This window comes from Vulpes vulpes, chromosome 5 (genome assembly GCF_048418805.1).
Source record: "Vulpes vulpes isolate BD-2025 chromosome 5, VulVul3, whole genome shotgun sequence".
NCBI lineage: Eukaryota > Metazoa > Chordata > Mammalia > Carnivora > Canidae > Vulpes > Vulpes vulpes.
The window spans coordinates 5,323,042-5,328,960 of record NC_132784.1 but is presented as its reverse complement, the minus strand read 5'-3'; the positions used below and the strand labels follow the sequence as shown (position 1 = coordinate 5,328,960).

Genomic DNA, 5,919 nt, shown 5'->3' with positions numbered 1-5,919 from the left:
GGCCAGTGTGAGATCCCAGCATGCCTGGGGAAAAATGTATCTAGTTATGGGGACTTTTCAATCTGTGCTTCTGATTCATCAATACAGACTAACCAAATGCTTTATTAATTCAGAAAGTGTCATGATTTTAATTTATTTTATATCTTTTATTGCTCAGGCCAAATACTTTACTAATCATCACATGTGTTTCAACGACTGAAGCATACATTAAAATACTTGACAGGCTGCCCATTAATCTACACATTGTGGCCCACTGTGCACTTTGTTGATGAAATTTCACATTTTATAGATCTGTCTTTGAATTTTGATGATTTGGTTCAATACTGTTAGCAGAGAACTTGCCTTCTTGGGAATGCATTGCCCATTAAAAGTGACATGCTAGGGTGATTGGGATGTGTTTTGATTTAACAATTGAGTTTATAATTGTATACACTCCAATAACCACATAGCTTCCTCTGCGAAAGAGACTTTGGCTCCTGTGTATTTATGTTGTAAAAGAGCTTTCTTTCTTCTATTTTTAGACCTCAAACTGATGCAAAATCTTCTTCAAGACCAAATAAATAATATTTATAGATACTTTGGAACACATTTTTTTTTTCTTTTTTGAGAACATAACATTTCAAATCTTGGGGCCTTTGGGTAGCTCAGTTTGGTTAAGCCACTGACTCTTGATTTTGGCTCAAGTCATGATCTCAGGGTGGTGAGATAGAGCCCTGCATTGGGGATCTGTGCTCAGCACAGAGCTGGCTTGAGATTCTCCCTCTCCTTCTGTCTCTCCCCTCTGCTCACACTAACTCTCTAGAATAAATAAACAAACAAACAAACAAATAAATAAATAAAATCTTATTTAAAAAAAACTATCTCAATTCCTACCATGATATGCTAAATAAAGCAATCTTCAGAAACCAGAAGTCAAAAAGAAAGAGAAAGCTTAGGATAAAATCCTGAAAACCGACTCTAAAAGATTCTAGGTGCTAGATTAATACCATCATTGGCATTATTAGCTATCTTCACTACACTGCTGAGTAAATTCAGAAACTACACAACAACCAAACCAAATCAAACCAAAACAAACAGCTTTATTTGACTTCTTTTTTTCAAATTGTGATGCCTATTAAATTTTTTCATATTCCTCAGTCACTGTAGTCTAGAATCAACATAGCCTTAATCTTGCATATAAGCCAACAGGGAATGACCTCCATAGTGTGCATAAATATTTATTCAACAGATATTTCTTGAGCTCCCTACTATGTATTAATTATTTGGTAAGATACATTGCCCTCAAGGCAGTGGTTGAAAGACACACATGAGAAGTTGAGAAACATAAACAACTTATCAGAAGTCAGAGTATAAATTCTTCAGCAAATTTAGTGTAGAGGAAAAGGCAACACAGAACTTGAGGGAAATTAACATCCGCAAAAGATTATTAAATGTATCTACTGTACATTTGAGTTCAGATTAAGCTGCATGCAAATCACAGCCCTGGAATCACAGAACTATGGGACCCAGAGAAGGCTTTAAAATTTCTTCTTTGCCTCAGTTCCCTCCATGTTGGATTTATGCATCAGATCACTAATCTGACTTCTCAAATTGTTGGCAAGAGTAAAGGATAAAAGAGACACTGTTTTCACCGTGTCTGTTAAATATTAGATACCCAAGAGTAACTGTGGTGATAAATATGTGACTCCATTACTAAAAAAAAAAAAAAATGTAGAAAAAGGGAAAGTTAATAGTATGACTGTATAGTCCAAAGATGTTCTATGGAAGAGATGAGCCCCATTTGGGCCTCAAATGGACAGATAGTTTGTTTAGTGAAATGAGGGTGAATATGCACAAGGAGAGAAAAAATCATAAGTGGATTCTGGGAAGTAAGACAGAGCATAATGTATGGGCCAGAGAGTGTATAGGCTCATTGGAGATGTCTAGTTATATGGTATAGTGGACTTACTCTAATAATGTGGGTTATCCAAAAATGGGAGCTATAAACAGTACACTCAAGGTTTTGCAGGTTGTCAATTTTCAAATTTGGAATCAGAATATGCTGGTGTATTAGCAGGTTTCAGATGAATTACAAACTCCTAATTGCTAACAAAAGTTAACATGCTGACATTTTTGATAATTCAATTAAAAATTTAGAGAATTATGATCAAGGTGTACAATGATGTCATATAATCCTAGTAAATTACTATAGGAATTATATCAGAGGAAAAAAGGAATAAAGCAGTAACAGATATTTGAATGAAGTTGAATTTAGACACAGAGGTTGAGAACCTAGAGGTGTGAGAATAAGATGACTACTTTTATTATTAAATATTGTGCTTCATTTGAATACCAGATGAATATATCATTTTTATAAAAAATGAACTAACGAAATAAATAACTTCTTTAATAATGTTAGATATGGTTCTCTTGAGGAAGTCATAGCCAGTTATGAAATATAATGAATAAATCTCAATATATCCATAGAAGAGGGTCTCATGTTTACTTATTATTCCTTGTGTGTTACAAAAGAAAAATAAAGGTAATTAAAATTCTGGTTTCTAGCAACATCCCATACAGTCAGCATATATGCTGAAAGCATGAAAAATGCTTTTTCTTCAGTATACAAAAATTTTTCCGTGAAGAGCTTTATGTAAACGATATTCTTGGTAGGGAAATTTCTAGACTTTGTGGTTTTATCTCACTTCTTAAGAATAGAATCATTTACATGTCACTACTCTTAAGTCCTTAAAAGATATTTTCCCTTCATATCCATCTATATCTATAGCATGATATTAGTGAGTATTCATACACAGACACACACACACACAAACACAGCTCTCTTGTAAGAAGGAAACCTAAACCTAAGTCCCTAAAATTATAGAGACATCCTTACTATTATATCATTTTATTTATGTTATACCATTTTAGGCTATGGCTTCACAAACTGTATAGCAATAATGTGTGGGTTCTTCATTAAACTAATGAACAAATAAGCCTGACAAAGATTTTTAAGTAAGTGCCTAAATGTGCAACATAGTGTACCATGTGTTTCACCTCTGAGCGAATATAGTGATGACAGACTGTTAAGAACATTTCCTAGTTCAAAGTCCAATATAATTTATTTGAGAAAGTATCATTATATAACCACACAAAAATTAATATTTTCCTCCTTCCTAAATGCCACTGACTAGGTGCTGGTGTCATGAACCTGACTCAGTCTCAAGTCTATTCAAGTTCACCCCTACGCGCAAAACCTCTTAAATGCACATTTGGTCAGTCTCCTGCTCAGAGCCTTTCAACCACTCAGAGTTCTTAGTTGCATGACTCTGGCTAGCTGGACCGACAAATAATTGAGTATAAGTATTAGATACTTAACAGAATAACTGGAGGAGACTGGGAAAACATGAACAGGATAATGAGTGTGAGCCAAAGGTATTCTGCAAGATGAGAAGCAGGCAGTGTCATACATGCTTTATTTTTTTTTTTAAAAGCATGGAAATGGATATGCATGGCATTGGAACATATATTTCCCTGCCCCCCCTGCTACAAATGGAGTAGAACTGGTGGAACAGTGTCCCACTAAAACTTCAGGCCTTCTGAGCTACAGCCCAGTTCCAGAGAGCACAGGCTTCCTCACAGTCTCTCTAAGGCATAGTAACTCACTATTCCAACTTTTCCCACCTACAGCTAAGGGGAGACATCCATCTGCTCAGGGTGACCTGGGATACATGAGATAGATATCTCTCAACATAGATACTGATATCCAGGAATTCCAGAATGATATCCCGAGGGCAGGAAATCAAATGCCTGTTGATGAGGAGTTGCAGTAGAGAGAGACTCCAGAACTAGACTCCAACTTAGCAAACATTTGTTCACTCCAAGGATTTTTACTATAATATCTCATAGGACTCCCATCAGGCTCTGCCAAGACTATTTCTCAACAGCCACTTCTGCTCCTGAGTTCTTACAAACGGTGGCTACTTAGGCAAAATTCCACCATACCAGATGGATTCCCGCAGAAGCCAGAGGTACAGTACTCCAGATGTGTTAGGTCAACTAGCCAGCTCTGAACTAGGGTACCAAAGAAAAGATGAAGAACTTCCGGCGTATTTACCATACATGGTCATCTCCTCTGTTCCACTAGCAGCATGAGGAGCAGATCCAAGTTTGTATCAGCTAACTCAGTCTCTGCCTGATCACCACTATTAAGGTCTTGGTCTGGCACAGCTGCATCTGACAAGTAGCTGTCCACGCATCCTTTGGGGGATTCATTCAGATATTTTTCTGGGGCTTTTTCTGGCTGCATTTCTAGTAGCTAGTATGTCAGTATTCCAGCCAGTGTATCATAATTGCTATTAGGAATGTTTTAGTGTTTTAGGAATACAATGGCTGTGAATCCCAAATACCCTAATATCTATGTTGATATACTGACAATCAAAGCCCCAGTTTGGTGGGTCCATTTGGTCAAACCATAAAGGACCTCTCTTCATGCACTGCTTCTACTGCATGACATGGACAGTACCTTCTTCCAATACCATACATAATGGAAAAGTCCTCAATTAGGAGGAGCGGCTAGATGATAGAAACCTGAATGGGTTAATTAATCAATTAATTCTTTGACTCCAGTGTCTCACCGCTGTAAAAAAAAAAAAAAAAAAAAAAAAAAAAAAAAAAAAAAGGACACCCTGACTCTCCAGCACTTTCACAAGAAGGTGAAGCCCCTTTGCCTGGCATTTAGGGCTCTTTCTGCTATATGCATTGCTTATCTCTCCAATCTAAAGGGCATTTTAAACATTAGACCATAGGCTTTTACCATAAGACTATAGAATTATCTATATTTTATAATAATGTATTTGGTGAAAATTATTGGACAGTGACATATTTTTCAGCTTCAAGCAATGTTCTAATATTTTCCTGATCATATCACATAATTTCCCTTTTAAGAATATCAGTTAAATCTCCATATATGAGGGCAGCCTAGGTGGCTCAACGGTTTAGCGCTGCCTTCCGCCCAGGAACTAATCCTGGAGACCCGGGATCGAGTCCCATGTCAGGCTCCCTACGTGGGGCCTGTTTCTCCCTCTACTTGTGTCTGTGTCTCTGCCTCTCTCTCTCTCTCTCTCTCTCGGTCTCTCATGAATAAATAAATAAAATCTTTTTTAAAATCTCCATATATGAGAAATTGGAATACAATTTAATATACATGAACCCAGGAAAAATAGAGATTTTTCCAAAGTAGCAAGATGACTAGTACCAGCAAACTGATATTTCTTACGAAGCATAATAAGGTCAAAGTGAAAGTGAAGACGTCATTAGCTTAGGAAAAAGGGCCAAAACAGACATATAGAGAAGTTTGAGGACTAACATCCAATCCTTAATTGACTCTCACTAAGAATAATTCAAAGAAGTTTTACTAGGTAGAATGAGCCATGACTGCACAGAGTGATATTTTTAGTTCCACAGAAGCATTCCAAGTATGGCGCTAAACAAAGACATTTAAAATTGGAATCAATTTCCTAATCCTTATTACCATGACACATTCTTAGCTATTTCATTTCCAACCTCAAGTAAGGGACTTTGAGAAGTACTCGTGTTTGCAAGCTAAACTTTTCTAGATTCACTAACATCAAAACAAACAAATAAGCAAACAAAAAAACCTCAAAATCTTCTGAAAAGGAGTTATTCATTCTTCTGTCTTCTCAAAATTCCCTGTCTGCCTCTATCATCTAGCTATTTTCTTCTGCTTTGTAACATAATTGTTAAAATTCTGACCCAGTCATATCTTCTAGCAGTTTTTTTTTCTCGGTTAAATGCAGATACAATCCTGATTTAATAGAGTTTTGGTGACATCAATCTTGTTGATCTATGTAAAGCACCCACTGGATTGCCTTGCACATAGTAGAGGACAATGAATCTATTTCCATCCTCTTCCTACTT

At 36.5% G+C, this 5,919-nt stretch overlaps 1 pseudogene; it reads right to left on the bottom strand.

The window, feature by feature from the left end:
• Positions 1 to 3,644: 3,644 nt before the first annotated feature.
• On the bottom strand, positions 3,645 to 4,442 carry LOC112932741 (sorting nexin-19 pseudogene; annotated as a pseudogene).
• Between the last annotated feature and the right edge of the window lie 1,477 nt (positions 4,443 to 5,919).